Source organism: Sciurus vulgaris (assembly GCF_902686455.1).
Source record: "Sciurus vulgaris genome assembly, chromosome: 10".
Classification (NCBI taxonomy): domain Eukaryota; kingdom Metazoa; phylum Chordata; class Mammalia; order Rodentia; family Sciuridae; genus Sciurus; species Sciurus vulgaris.
Window position 1 is genome coordinate 111,557,283 of NC_136470.1, and position 16,584 is coordinate 111,573,866.

The window sequence follows — 16,584 nt, forward strand, 5'->3', positions numbered from 1 at the left end:
GCGGGATTAATGGTTAACAGTGCCCGATAATGCCTATTTCGTAGAGATTAAAAGGTTTTCCATTTTTTTGAAAGAAAAAAGTTAACGTTTTCCATTTTTAACATCTTTTCCAGATATAAAATATCCATATTTCAGTGGTTTTTTTAGAGGAATGTTGGAGAAAAGTTCCCTGTACCTGGTGTTGATAAGATTAATGCACTACAAAAGTCCCTTGCAATATTTGGCAATGTCTGCTTTCAGCTGAGCTCTACAAAAGATAAAATTCCTCAACTCATGAATCAGCCTGTTTCTAACCTATTTTTTTTAAAAAAAGGAAAATGAAAAGGAATCAGTCTCATTATAATTAGGCCAACCAAAATGTCTTAGACCATAGACTTGAAAGGACACTGAGATCTTTAACATTCTTCATTTTAGGATCTCATTTGTTTCTTCTCCCTCTCAAAGACTGAAGGAGGTAGTGACTATGAAGTTTCTCAATGAACACTGAGACCTTGAAAATGTCTTCAATGAAAGTCTCAGGAAATGGGTGCCTCATCACAGCTCAGGAGGCTGAGGCAGGAGGATCACAAGTTCAGTTAGCCTCAGCAACTTGGTGAGACCCTGAGCAACTCAGTGAGATGCTGACTCTAAAGAAAATATTTAAAAAAGGGCTGGTGATGTTGCGCAGTGGGTTAAGCACCCATGGGTTCAATCCCTGCTACAAAAAAAAAAAAAAAAAAAAAGAGTAACATAGGTTTGGTTTCAGTAGAATAGGGACATAATGTTATATTGGTTTCCATTTTCAAGACCAAAGAAGTAATAACTAAAAAAAAACTATATCTAGGAAAAAACTTTCGGAGTAGTACTTGGCATCAGAGTATACAAGAAATAGATCAGAAGCCTACTAAATTTCTCAGTTAAATGCACTGCCAAAGAAGCTGTGAGCTGGAGTTTAAAAATCCCTTGATTTCCTCAGACCTTAACACACTTCTTGTGTGCAGTAAAATCGCATCAGCACCTGGTGAGTGTGAGATCCGTGCAGTCCTCAGGGGGGACATACATTCCTGTCCCCATTTACATTGTGGCCATGGAAGAAGATAGACAAGGAAAAGAAATTTCTCATCTAATGGAAGCAACATCTGTGGAGAACATTGGACAAGAAAATTTTTTCCAGAGACCAGGATTAAAATCGAATAAGTAAACTTCCTCTACAGGCCAAATAGAGTCTTCACTGTGCTTTCTGCTAGAACTCATTAATGTTGCAGACAAGAACCAACTATGTCTTACCCAATGTTCCACTTTGGTCATAGGAGATGATTTTAGGGCAGTTATATTATCTCTGCTTTACCTTTGCATGTGGAGCATGTGTGAAAGCCTAAGTGTGTGAGGAATGGAGAGAGTTTTCTTAGGTTTGTTTTTTTGTTTTGTTTTCTCTTTTGTTTATGTTTTTTTAGTTCAGATAACATGGAGCCATAATGAGATCTGAAAAGGAATGTGCTGCATAACAAAGAGATCAAGAACTTGAATCTAGATGCTACTTAGGGTGTCTCCTCAAGGAGATGTACAGGCACAGTTTCTTACACCTGTATCTGAAAGAAAAAAAAAAATATATATATATATATATAGTTCGTTCTACTTTTGCAATCAATGCAATACTCAATTCAGGGAACTTCACCTCTGGTCACCAAAATGTCTGTGACTTTCCCCACCCCAACACCAACTGAACAATTTTCTGGTAAAAAACAGTTGAATATGCTATTTTCAATTCAATTTAACATTATGTACTGGAGATAGCTTTGATCCCAAAGATCGAGGGTTTAGTCTTACTGCTATTGCTTTGCAAGTCAGTCACAAGCCTGAGATTTGACCTCTGCTTCTGATTGACTGGCTAGGAGCCAGGGTTATCATGACCCTCTTCTTGAGTTCAATTAATTGGCTAGAGGGGCTCACAGAACTCAGGGACACTTTACTAATGTGTATCCATATATTATAAAAGATACTGCAAAGGACATAAATGTAGAGTCACAGGAAGAGATTCATAAGGCAAAGTCTGTAAGAAAGGATGTAGAGCTTCCATGTCCTTTCTGGACACACCACCATCCAGGTACCTCAATGTGTTAAAAAATATGGAAGCTCTCTGAACCCTATGTTTTTATGGAGGTGGCGTTATATAGGTATGATTTTTTTTTATTGTAAACAAATGGGGTAAAACTTATTTCTCTGTACATAAAGTAGAGGCATACCATTTGTGCAAACATATATTGACATAGGGTAATGGTATTTGATTCATTCTGTTATTTTTTTCTTTCCCCCACTCCTCCCACCCCTCTTTTCCCCCTATACAGTCCCTCCTTCCTCCATTCTTGCCTCAATCTCACCCCCCATTATGTGTCATCATCCGCTTATCAGTGAGATCATTCGTCCTTTGGTGTTTTGAGATTGGCTTATCTCACTTAGCATGATATTCTCCAATTTCATCCATTTGCCTGAAAATGCCATAATTTTATTCTTCTTTATGGCTGAGTAATATTCCATTGTGTGTGTGTGTATCAATATATGTATATATGTATATATACATGTGTGTATATATGTGTGTGTGTGTGTGTGTGTGTGTATATATATATATATATATATATATATATATCACAGTTTCTTTATCCATTCATCAATTGAGGGGCATCTAGGTTGGTTCCACAATCTGGCTATGGTGAATTGAGCAGCTATGAACATTGATATGGCTGTATCTCTGTAGTATGCTGATTTTAAGTCCTTTGGGTATAGGCCAAGGAGCGGGACAGCTGGGTCAAATGGTGGTTCCATTCCAAGCTTTCTGAGGAATCTCCATACTGCTTTCCAGAGTGGCTGCACTAATTTGCAACCCCACGAGCAATGTATGAGTGTACCTTTTCCCCCGCATCCTCTCCAATACCTATTGTAGCTTGTATACATGATAATCGCCATTCTAATTGGGGTGACTTAGAATCTTAGGGTAGTTTTGACTTGTATTTCTCTTATTACTAGTGATGTTGAATATTTTTTCATGTATCTGTTGATTGCTTGTAGATCTTCTGTGAAGTGTCTGTTCATTTCCTTAGCCCATTTGTTCATTGAGTTATTTGTATTCGTGGTGTAGAGTTTTTTGAGTTCTTTATATATTCTGGAAATTAGTGCTCTATCTGAAGTATGAGTGGCAAAGATATTCTCCCACTCTGTAGGCTCTCTCTTCACATTGCTGATACTTTCCTTTGCTGAGATAAAGCTTTTTAGTTTGAATCTATCCCAGCTATTGATACTTGCTTTAAATAAAAGCTATGAAAGTCATATTAAGGAAGTCTGATCCTAAGCTAGCAAGTTGAAGATTTGGACCTACTTTTTCTTCTATAAGATGAAGGGTCTCTGGTGTGATTTCAAGGTCCTTGATCCATTTTTAGTTGAGTTTTGTACAGGGTGAGAGATAGGGGTTTAGTTTCATTCTGCTGCATATGGATTTCCAGTCTTCCCAGCACCGTTTGTTGAAGAGGTTATCTGTTCTCCATTGCATGTTTTTGGCACCTTTGTCTAGTATGAGAAGACTGCATTTATTTCGATGTCTGTGTCCTCTATTTTGTACCATTGATATACCTGTCTATTTTGGTGCCAAAACCATGCTGTTTTTGTTACTATTGCTTTGTAGTACAGTTGAAGTTCTGGTATTGAGATACCCCCTGTTTTACTCTTTCTGCTGAGGATTGCTTTAACTATTCTGGGTTTCTTATTCTTCCAGATGAATTTCATGATTGCTTGCTCTATTTCTATAAGGTACGTCATTGGGATTTTAATTGGAATTGCATTGAATTTGTATAGCACTTTTGGTAGTATGGCCATTTTGACAATATTAATTCTTCCTATCCAAGAACATGGGAGATCTTTCCATCTTCTAAGGTTTTCTTTAATTTCTTTCTTTAGTGTTCTGTAGTTCTCATTGTAGAGGTCTTTCACCTCTTTTGTGAGATTGATTCCCAAGTATTTTCTTTTTTTTTTTTTTTTTTGATGCTATTGTGAATGGGGTAGTTTTCCTAATTTCTCTTTCTGAGGATTCGTCACTTATGTATAAAAATGCATTAGATTTATGAGCATTGATCTTATATCCTGCTACTTTACTGAATTCACTTATGAGTTCTAAAAGTTTTCTGGTAGAATTTCCTGGTTCCTCTAAATATATAATCATGGCATAAGCAAACAGGGATAGTTTGAGTTCTTCTTTTCCTTTTCGTATCCCTTTATTTTCTTTGGTCTGTCTAATTGTTCTGGCTAGAGTTTCAAGGATGATGTTGAATAGAAGTGGTGAAAGAGGGCATCCCTGACTTGTTCCAGTTTTTAGGGGGAATGCTATCAGTTTTTCACCATTTAAAATGATAATGGCCATGGGCTTAGCATAGATAGCCTTTATGAAGTTAAGGAATGTTCCCACTATCCCTATTTTTTCTAGTGTTTTGAGCATAAAGGAATGCTATATTTTATCAAATGCTTTTTCTGCATCTATTGAAGTAATCATGTGATTCTTGACTTTAAGTCTGTTGATATGGTGAATTACATTGATTGATTTCCTGATGTTGAACCAACCCTGCATCCCTGGAGTAAAACCCACTTGATCATGGTGCACTATCTTTTTAATATATTTTTGTATGTGATTTGCTAAAATTTTGTTGAGAAATTTTGCATCAATGTTCATTAAGGATATTGGTCTGAAATTTTCTTTCCTTGATGAGTCTCTGTCTGGTTTAGGTATCAGGGTGATACTGGCCTCAGAGAATGAGTTTGGAAGGGTTCCCTCCTCTTCTATTTCATAAAATACTTTGAGGACTATTGGAATGAGCTCTTCTTTAAAGGTTTTGTAGAACTCGGCTGAGAACCCATCTGGTCCTGGACTTTTCTTTGTTGGTAGGCTTTCGATGACTTCTTCTATTTCATTGCTTGAAATTGGTCTATTTAAATTGTGTATGTCCTCCTTGTTCAGTTTAGGCAATTCATACGTCTCTAGAAACCTGTTGATGTCTTCGAAATTTTCTATTTTGTTTGAGTATAGATTTTCAAAATAGCTTCTAATTATGTTTTGTATTTCAGTTATGTCTGTCGTGATATTTCCTTGTTCATTCTGAATTTTAGTAATTTGAGTTTTCTCTCTCCTTCTCTTTGTTCGTGTGGCTAAGGGTTTATCAATTTTGTTTATCTTTTCAAAGAACCAGCTATTCATTTTGTCAATTTTTTGATTGTTTCTTTTGTTTCAATTTCATTGATTTCAGCTCTGATTTTAACTATTTCCTGTCTTCTACTACTTTTGGTGTTGGTCTGTTCTTCTTTTTCTAGGACTTTGAGCTGTAGTGTTAGGTCATTTATTTGTTGATTTTTTTCTTCCTTTATTGAATGCACTCCATGAAATATATTTTACTCTAAGTACTGCTTTCATAGTGTCCCAGAGATTTTGATATGATGTGTCTTTGTTCTTATTTACCTCTAAGAATATTTTTATTTCTCCCCTGATGTCTTCTGTTATCCATTCATCATTCAATAGTGTATTATTTAATCTCCAGGTGTTGGAGTAGTTTCTTTTTTCATTCTGTCACTTATTTCTAATTTCAATCCATTATGACCTGATAGAATACAAGGTAGTATCTCTTTCTTCTTATATTTGCTAACAGTAGCTTTCTGGCATAATATATGGTCTATTTTAGAGAAGGATCCATGTACTGCTGAGAAGAAAGTGTATTTGCTCTTTTTTCGATGGTATATTCTATATATGTCCATTAAGTCTAAATTATTGATTGTGTTATTGAGATCTATGGTTTCTTTGTTCAATTTTTGTTTGGAAGATCTGTCCAGTGTTGAGAGAGGTGTGTTAAAATCGCCTAGTATTATTTGGAATTGAGAAGGATTTGTTTGATATACATGGATGAGCCACTGTTTGGGGCATAGATATTTATGATTGTTATGTCTTGCTGATTTATGCTTCCCTTAAGCAGTATGTAATGTTTTTCTTTATCCCTTCTGACTAACTTGACTTCAAGTCCACATTATCTGTATGAGGATGGATACTCCGGCTTTTTGCTGTGTGTCGGGTTCTTAAGCCCCCTTGCTCTTCTCAACCAGCGACAAGGGAAGGGAGCACTCCTCAACAAGGTCAGACCAGGAAATGTAGGGCCAACTGACCGCCCGCACCCAGCCTTCCAGGCGTAGGACAATCAGACACGTCAGGGAGACCAGTCACAGTAGGAACTCATTTACTGAGGAAGTCACACAGCTTTTATGTAGGGTGGAGGCTAGGTACAGGGCAGGGGGGTGGGGGGGTTCACTCAGGTGAGACTCCCATAGGACTATATGGCAAGCACGAGCTGATCATGTTCGCGGAACTGTTGTTAACCAATCCATGACGGTGGTCCGATTTATCGTCATTAACTTTTGAAACAACCTTTGAGGTCCTGATCTTGCTCACTCGCCAGGGAGTAAGGAGTCAGCCTGAGTTAGTTAATGTGTCATTAGTCCCAACAGCTGTGCCCATGTGCATGGTATGTTTTTCCCCATCCTTTCACCTTTAGTCTATGGGTATCTTTTTCTATGAGGTGAGTCTCTTGCAGGCAGCAAATTGTTGGATCTTTCTTTTTAATCCAATCTGCCAATCTATGTCTTTTGATTGATGAGTTCAGACCATTAACATTCAGGGTTATTATTGAGATATGATTTGTATTTCCGGTCATTTGGCTCATTTTTGTTTTTTGACACAACTTGGTTTCTCCTTTATTTGGCCATTCCTTTAGGGTAGTTCCTCCCTTTGTTGATTTACATCATTGTTTTTTATCTCTTCCTCATGGAATATTTTGCTGAGAATGTTCTGTAGCACTGGCTTTCTTTTTGTAAATTCTTTTAGCTTTTGTTTATCATGGAAGGATTTTATTTTATCATCAAATCTGAAAGTAAGTTTTGTTGGGTATAAGATTCTTGGTTGGCATCCATTTTCTTTCAGAGCTTGAAAAATGTTGTTCCAGGTCTTTCTAGCTTTTAGGGTTGGGATTGAAAAATCTGCTGATATCCATATTTGTTTCCCCCTGAATGTAATTTGATTCTTTTCTCTCGCAGTCTTTAAAATTCTGTCTTCATTTCGTATGTTCGGTATTTTCATTATAATGTGCCTTGGTGTGGGTCTATTGTAATTTTGTATATTTGGAGTTCTACAAGCCTCTTGTAGTTGATTTTCCATTTCACTCTTCATATGTGGGAAATTTTCTGATATTATTTCATTGAATAGATTGTTCACTCCTTTGGTTTGTTTCTCTAAGCCTTCCTCAACCCCAATAATTCTTAAATTTGGCCTTTTCATGATATCCCATAATTCTTGTAGATTCTGTTCATGATTTCTTACCATCTTCTCTGTTTGGTCAACTTTGTTTTCAAGATTAAATATTTTGTCTTCAATGTCTGAGGTTCTGTCTTCCAGCTGTTCTATCCTATTGGTTATGCTTTCTATGGAGTTTTTAATTTGGTTTATTGTTTACTTCATTTCAAGAATTTCTGTCTGTTTTTTTTTTTCAGTATCTCTAACTCTTTATTGAAATGATCTTTTGCTTCCTGCATTTGCTCTTTTCATTGTTGAGTGATGCAATCATTCAAAGCCTGCATTTGCTCTTTCATCTCACTGTTTGCTTCTCTGATCATTTTAATTATGCACATTCTGAACTCCCTTTCTGACATTTCTTCTGCCATGCTGTCATTGGATTTTATTGATGTAGCATCTAGGTTTGTTTGGGACATTTCTTCCCTTGTTTTCTCAAATTGCTCAGGTATCTACCCCTGTAGTACTGAAACTCTGAGATATTACAGATTTCCTCTATTGACTTATAGTGTCCCTATAGAGTTCCAATAACTCAACTCCTAGCCTTCAGTAGCCTGAAGTCTTGGAGGAACTTGACAATGCAGTGATCTACAAGGAAGCTGCCCCTCCAGGGGTGGTGGCCTTCAGGTGGGGTATATTCCCTGCTAGTCAGCAGAGGCACTCCACTTGTTGACTGGTGGTCAGTCAAAGGGGGACTAGAATGTGGACTGAGGCATGGCTGGTCTGGGCCTGGGTCTCTGGTTCTACCGCTCTGGTGGGAAAGCCTCACCCGGTGGGGAAGACTCACCCAGTGGGGCAGTCTCACTGGGCAGCTCTCCTCCAAGAAGTTCCCTTCAGTCCAGAACTACTGCCTAGGTTGGGCAGCCCTCCTCTGCAATGTTCCCTGGGGTCCACACCTACCTCCTGGGTGGGATCCTCACCTTGTTAGTGAGTCTCTCACTGGGCGGCCCTCCTCTATAATGCTCCCAGTTGTCCCAGTTCACTGCTCCAGCGGGGGAGTCTCCCTGGGCAACTCTACTCCACGAAGTTCCCTGCGTTTCAGGACTACCACCCCTTTCGGGGAGGCTTGCCCAATGGGAGGACTCGTCTGGCGGCTCTGAGTGGCTCTTGGGGCCCCAAGTCTCTTAATACCTCCTTTTCTTGAATCCTGAGTCCTTGAACTTGCAATCCCCCTGCCTACCCTCCTGAGGAGCTGGAATTCCAGGTGCCCAAACCACATTTGGCAGTTTGTCCATTTTTGGAAATTTTGGATCCAGACTGTACAAGGACAGAAAACACCATCAGTCCCAATGTGGGAGTCTGCTAGGGTCCCTCTTCTTGCTGTAGGTATGATTGATTACATCATTGGTCACAGTGATGAGCTCAATTTTCAGCCTCTGTCTCTCCCAAGAAGTCAGGGTGTGGAACTGAAAATTCCCCACCTCTGTCACGTGATTGATTGTACCAGCAACCAGCACCCATCCTGAGACTATCCAGGAACTCACCAAGAGTCACCTCCTTTGAACAAAATATTTTCCTATTATCCAGGAAATCCCAAGGGATTTGGAAACTCTATCAGATGTTCCTATCACTCAAAAGATTATAAAGGTTTTATGAGTTTTGTGCCAGAAACCAAAGTCAAAGACCAAATATTAGAATAAAATATTCTTCCAGCATTTGTCTGCAATTTTGTTAAGAGCTCTGACTCAGGAAATGGTGTATAAATCAAACATATATGTCTTATTATATTACACTGTATTTTTTAATATTAAGACCAGAAATAATTTTCTGTTAGACGATATTGACACCAAAGCAAATTAATTAATTAAAATTAGGTACTTGCCGTAGTACTTGGTACTGATAGATAAGCTTGTAAAGCAACTATCGATCAATAGATCATATACATATTGACATAGATATAGACACAGACACAAGCATGATATACAACCAAAATAGCAGAGTATGGCTGAGACTAACTAGCAGTGCACCAGAATCTTTTCATCTCCTTCCTAGGATTATACTTTGACTACCTTTCCTAGTCTCACCTGACGTAAGGTATGGCCATGTGACTAACGTCTAGCCAATGGAAAGTAAGCAGAAGTGATGTGTGACTGGGCTATTATGTACCTCCTACATAGGATCCTCCACTCTTTTCCACTCTGACATGAGGCAAGTTTAAAAATTTAAAAAAAAAAAAAAAATAGTCCGTTAACTGATCTTCAAGGCTGTTTCAGACTCGTAAGCACGTAGCTTTGGTAAGCAGAGCAAAAGAAGGGTTTCTTCCCAAAGTTTCCCTCAGCCATGCCCCTGTACTGGGTACTCAAATAACCAGACAGAGTGGCTGTTATTGCTTCATTTGCCAACCCTCTTCAAAAAGACCATTTGATCTTAAAGGAGAAGACATACAGATTTCTTTTCGTAGGCTGCCCAGTAAAGCACAATGTAGCCACTCAATAATATTCATTGAATTTAGTTCTAATTCTAATTGCTTATATTCAAACTTAAAATGTATGTCCCTAGTCTGATGCCTCTCAAACTTCTTTTCAGCCAAGACTGTGTGCTTCACCAAAATCCTACATCAGGGGAAAATGTGAACTCAAAGAAATTTCTAATGGCAAAACAAGACTGTTAAAATGACAGGTCAGTTATTAAGCCGTCAAATTTCTCCAAACACTTAAGAAAAATCCTTAAGTCTTATAAGTTCTGTAAATACTTTTCAGTTTCAGACCAAAACATTCTGTTCATCTTGCCATGAACATGAACGTGCAAGGGAATTTCTATGTTTATGGTCCCAGAAATTCTACTTACAAAATGAGTCAAAAATCAATAGAGTCACAAATAAATTTCAAAACATCCAAGAGACCTTTTTTTTTTATGTATTTGCCATTACTTCCTAAGTAGAAACTTGCCAAAAATCGGCCCATTGCTAAGCAGAATCCAAAATTTATACACAGTAACTGGCTCTGGACTAGTTTTAACGATAGGAAAATCCAGTAAAAATAGATCTGTGATTAGCTAGCCATTTCTATAAAAGTGTGATGCCTCTAGAGTCAGACAAAATACTTTCCTATTTTTTGAGAGTCTACACACAGTCAAAGGTCCAAGAAAACAAAACTATTTTGGTCACAACATTTCAGTCTACTTCTGCCTTGTCCATCAACAAGACTATATAAGCTGACCATGCCTGGTGTCAGCGTTCTGGGTAAGGCAGCCGAGGAGTATCAGTGACTTTCTGTGCTTTTAACTTTACCACATTAGCCAAGAATAATTAGCAATGGTCTGAAAGGAATTGGATTTTTTTTAAAGGCAACAATTCACACTTCAGCATTTATGCAAATTCGGTTAATTTAAATGTATGAGATGATTAAGAAAGAATCTTCTCTTTAATTCCCCAAGAGCTTGCATGTTCTTTTCTCCTTATGCAAATTTCTAGGATAGTCTGTTCTTTGATTCTTTTCTTAGATCACCACACTGCTTAAAAATAAAACATTGTAAATATACACAATAGAATCGGAATCTTGCCTATGGCTTCACATGAGACTGTGTAAATACTTTAGCAAGAGTAGTATCTTAACTATTTTTTAATTGTGACAAGGCTACACAGAGAATGGTGATAGAGAAAAATATAAAAGCAGATATCTATGGAAACTCTTCAGAATAATTTGTCAAGTCTGATAAATGTAGTGCCTGCATCTAAACTCTTAAGTGCCTTACTGCTTTGTGCCCTTGCATCAATTAACATTTAATTTGACTTTTTAACAACCTCACTTATCAATAGTTTTTTCAAGCCTAGGAAGTTAACAAATGTTAGCTTTTCAAAGCTGACAGTTTATGATTACTTATAACCAACACAATTTCAGGGTAATGCAGTAAGAGATTAATGGATCACAGGGATGATGCAGCCATAGGGCTTGCTATAAAAAGAGGGATGAAACTACAACCATGCTGAATGTCTCTCTTGAATAAATATATTTGAAAATCAGCTGAACTGATGTCAACAGGGAAAAACTTCATCTTCATTATATTAATAGTGCTTTTAATTGTACATTTCAGAAGTGATGTAAGGCCATAATTAATAAAAATTCTTTTACTAAATCCCACAGCCAATACTGGAAGCGAAATGAAAAAATATGTCAAAGAAAAGTTTGATTAAACAGCATGAAGAAAGCAACAATTTTAGATTCGAATTAATAAAGCAGCATCATTATTTTGCTGCAGGGAAAAGCCATAAATTTGGTGTTTAGGAAATATACTGAGGAATTAACTGCATTAAGTTGAAAAAACACTGCAGTAGTAATGACTGGAGAGAAGAGCCATTCAACTGTCTTTTCAAGGATACTCACAGCATTTTATATTTCTAAAGGAGGTCTTCATAATCCCAACATTTGCTGCTCTCCTTTAAAATTGACTAAAATTTCCAAGACAAAAAATTAAACACTAGTTGAACCAAGAGGACTGTCAAGCACTAGCTCTGATTTCTCTACTAGTTCTTTAGCCATTCACCCTCATTGGTATTATCTGCACAAAACAAATGGAAGGAACAAGCTGCCACACTCAGAGACATATGACAGCTTCACACTGGCAGCAAGTTCTTTCCATGGTTGATACTAAGTGGGTCCGTATCCCAAGGTTGACTGTAGAGAAGGTGACATTCAAGGATTTTGTCCTTCAAAGAATCAAACCCCTATTTCAGTCTCACAATACAAACAGTTCTCTGAAGAAAGCACCCAAAGCATATTACTGAAAGTTCAAGAAAAATTGTATTGAACCCCTTTCAGAGATTACTTCTTTTTAAAGTTTTAGCTATGAAAGTTGGAAAACTTAGGAATTTCATTAACTGAAGCTAGATATCTGATTTTGCCTGTGATATTTTCAGTCAAATTTTTTATATTTTCATCAAAAATGACTGAAGAGAATTTTGAAAAGTTCTGAAACTTAAGATTTTGATTTTTCAAGCTTTCTGTCTTTTAACGTTTATAAGTACAGGCTGACCATAGTTTCTATCAAAATGCCAAACTATCATACTGGAAAGAAGTTCCCTTCTACTGTCTTAAAAAAAAAAAAAAAAAAAAAAAACCCTAATATCCTTGTTTTAGTGAGCTTTTTTAATGCTGTGACTATAAGACCTCACAAGAACAATTAGAGGAAGAAAAGCTTATTTGGGGACTCACAGTTTCAGAGATCTTAGTCCATAGAGAGCTGACTCCATTCCTCAGGGCCCATAGTGAGGCAAGAAGACATCATGGCAGAAGAGTTTGGTGGAAGAAAGAAGATCAAGACATCACAAGAGGAAACAGAGAGAGAGAACTCTGCTCAACGAGGACAAAATATAACCCCAAAGACACATCCAGCCACACTCTATCTGCCTATGGTTACCTTCCAGTTAATCTCTATCAGGGGATTAATGCACTGATTAGTTTGACTCACATAACCCAATCATTTCACCTCTAAATTTTCCTGCATTGTCTCACACAGGAGCTTTTGGGGGACACTTCATATCTAAATCATAAAATCTTGATGAGGTCTTTTAGAAAGTTGAGTTAATTCAGATTGCATACATCTCAAACATATATCCTTGAATAGATGACCAATGTCATATAGATATTTGTATATTACCTGAATATATATATATCCCTTTAAAGTAACTTAATTTAAAACACACAGAACACACACACACACACGTACATTTTAAATTACATTACTCTACAGGAAACTGATGAAATTGTTATCACCCCTGGTTCGGATTTTTCCTATCTGTGTTAGTCAGCTTTCTGTTGCTGTGACAAAATATCTAAAACAATCAACCTAAATGAAAAAAGGTTTGTTTTAGGTTTCATGGTATTTGGTTTTATTGTTTTGAGACTTGTGGTGAGGCAGGATATCTTGACGAGAAGCACATGGCGGAGCAAAACTATTCACCTCCTGGTAGCCAGAAGAAAGAGAGAGAGAAGAAGGGGCTAGTGACAAAATATACCTAATGACCTACTTCCTCCAACTAGACTTTATCTCCTTAAGTTTCCAAAATTTCCCAATAGTCCATTAAATTATGAATCCATAATTAGATTAATGCATTCATGAAATCAGCTTCCTTAAGATCAAATCACCTCCCCAAGGCCCAAGTTTGAACATTGTTTCATTAGGACAAATTCTTCAACACATAAACTTTGGGGACACATTTAAGAAATCACTGCCCTTCAAGATCCAGCCACAGAATATTAACCTTTCAATGCACTTCCAATATCCATTTCTCCAAAACTTTCAGAGCTTTTTATATAGAAGGCTCAACTTAGTTTTAATTGGTTGTTTCTGTATGTTGACCTAAGCCCAGATTTATAAGATCTTCATATTTTCCAAGAAAAATTGAAATTTCTAATTTCATAAGACGTTTCCCAATTTTTACATCAGTGGGTGGTTTAGGACATCTGCTTTCAAGGAAATTGGACTATGCTGTGAAAATGTCCCCATCCCTTACACTCATCCAAATTTGCTTTCACTCTCAGAAGAATAGGATTCTCACCTAAGAATCTTGCCAGTACTAAGCAAAATTTTGCTACTTGTACTAAGCAAAATCCTCATTTACATAAACAAACAACAAAAATCACCAAAACTTTGAGGAAAAACAACAGATGGCACCAAGCCCTACAAACAGAAATGGTAACTTCTGAGGGAGTTTTATTACTTCAGAAAAGGAACACTTCTGATAAATATTATTATGTAGGTATATTTAGGTATAATTAATAGAGATAAATTTAGATTTGGGAGTATGACAAAGAAAAGGGAGGAATAGGTTAAGGAAGAAAAAGAGGCTCAAACTAAGAGAAGGAAAAGGAGAAAAGGCTGCTGTGAAGATGAAATGATAATTCTTAGAAAGTATATATTTAACTTTCAATCTCAAGAGAGAAACAGACTAAATAGTTGAAAAGTCCAAGTTGAAGATAAATTATTTTGGATTAAAAGTAAAACACAGGGATAATAATCAAATTATATAAAGAGAAAAAAAGTTGAAAAATTTATGAAAAAATTAAAGATATTGAATTATGCCTAAAAATTTGGCAATAAAACTAACAGAAGCATGAGATTAAGAGGACAAAGAAGAAGAAAACTGACTGACCTTAAAAAGAAAGGGAACTTACCTGACCTTTCAGATGGAAAGATCTGTGTAAGTAATTAAGTGAAAGAAATTTCCTTAGATATAACCTAGTGAAATTTCTGACTTCCAAAGATAGAGCAAATTCTAATATAATGCAGAAACACAAGATATGTTTTTCAAAAAATTGGCATCCTATTATTTAAAGATGCTAAAGGATGTTAAAAAAAATAAATTACCAAAACTCAAGTGCAAGGAAAACAGACATTTTAAAGAATTTTATCAAACATAAATTCTTCTGAAATAATTTCTTGAGAAATTATTCAGTGTTGTACATTACCAAAATGAAAGCTAACTACAAAAAAAACTAAGACACGGTTCAAGAATATAGACATCCAACATACAAAAATACTAATAACATAAATTCAAAGATCCAAAGACATAAGGAATATAAAATTTTAAGTCAATATTTGAAAGTTTTAAGATAAAGCATTGAGAAGACAAAAACGACAGAAGGCAGAAGAGGGCTAAAAGAAAAGGAAGCATAATAGATAAAAAAAGAATAAATTCAGAATTATTGATAAACACAAAATGTAAATAGATTTAATTCTACCATAAGAATATAAACCGTCACATTGAAGCTAAATTTCTGATCCAAGTATAGCTTTGTAACAAGAAAAATGATAGTTAAAATAGAGAGATGTAAAAACTACACACACACACACATGTCTACAGACTGATAAGATGACCAATCTTCAAATATTCATCCTTCCTTCCAAAAAACGTAGCTATTTACCACAGTGTCTAGGAATCACTAATGATAAGAGAAACAATTCACAAAAGAGTGGTATGCAAATAATTACATAAATGTATGTCACCCAAGAACCTTTAACATTAAAATATAAAATTCTAGAACTATCAGGAAAAATTTACAAATCAATATTCATAACTTCAAAATCATCAGTACTCAAATAAGGCAACTTAGAAGTGTGATATTAGATAAAAGAAAGAAACTTTTACATTTTTAAAAGAGGAATGAAACTTTCAAATATCCACAAAACATCTAAGATTTTTTAAAGTACAGAAAACTATAATTTTCAATAGTGCAATAGAAATAGAAACTACATAAGAAAGAATAAGCCAAAATATTTATGAATTTGTAAATCTGAAATTTAAAAGCAATCTTCTTGTTTTTAATCATCTTCCATTTGCATTTTTTAATCACAAGAAATGCTTATGGTTTGAAAAAAATACAAATGTGTTTTTGGTGGTGATTCTGAATACCTGAGGAAGTTAAAGAATAACAATAATAATAACAGGTCCCAGCCCCTAAGCAGCAAAATCTTTTAAAACTTTTCCAGATTAATGTAAAATTCAGTGGATTTTAGAAGCATGAGTCCATTCAATGGCCAGCAGGCAATTTGCTATGTGGGTTGAAGCTTTGGGGAGAGGCCAACTAGAGATCACAGATTTGAGAGTTAGGTGTAGCAACTCAGATAATAAGGGCTGCATTCGTCTGACAGAACCTTTTATTTGGCCCAGCACTGTGGGGTTTTGTTTAGTTTATTTATTTCCTAAGTATAACATTAAATGTCTTTAGTTATTTCCAGTTTGCTTCAGGCCCCATCATTTCCTATTACTGGTACTGATCCAATTCACATATTTAATTACCTGCCTGCCCCTTTGCTATAAAGGGAAGTTAAAATCAAGACAGGGGGTCAGATTACCCAGATAAAAGGGAGAGGATCAGTGAGTCCTGCAAGTACTTTAAATGAATCAGCAAGAGAAGAGGACCCCAAGGAAAAAATCAGAAGGAACCGTAGGAGAGGTAATAGAATTGACGAAAAAGGACTGTCAATTCAGCATATGAAATTAATAGGGATCAATGCTCAAAACTCTGACTAGAAACTTCAATTAGTTATTATTTAATGAATCTCATTGCCACACTGATTGGAAGGACAGGAAGGGATAGAGTTGATGAGAATGTATCATACATATTCCTGTTTTACACAAGAATAGAAAAAGTCTGCAAAGTCATAGATCCAGTCCATGGCGAATCTTGAACTAAATGCTTTACAACTAGCAAATAAGATGTGTAAGTTTCTATGCTAAAATAAAGTGATTTAGCAAGATGCAACTTGTATCACCAACTCCACCCCTGCCCTCAGCTGTAGCA

General features: G+C 36.2%; 1 long non-coding RNA gene across 1 annotated transcript in view; it reads left to right on the forward strand.

Moving 5' to 3' along the window:
• Nucleotides 1-16,584, forward strand: part of LOC306637868 — a 606,330-nt gene that overhangs the window by 494,236 nt on the left and 95,510 nt on the right. The window contains exon 2 of the long non-coding RNA XR_013757299.1: nt 4,904-5,038. This is a non-coding gene — a long non-coding RNA (uncharacterized lncRNA). The remainder of the gene's footprint in view (nt 1-4,903; nt 5,039-16,584) is intronic.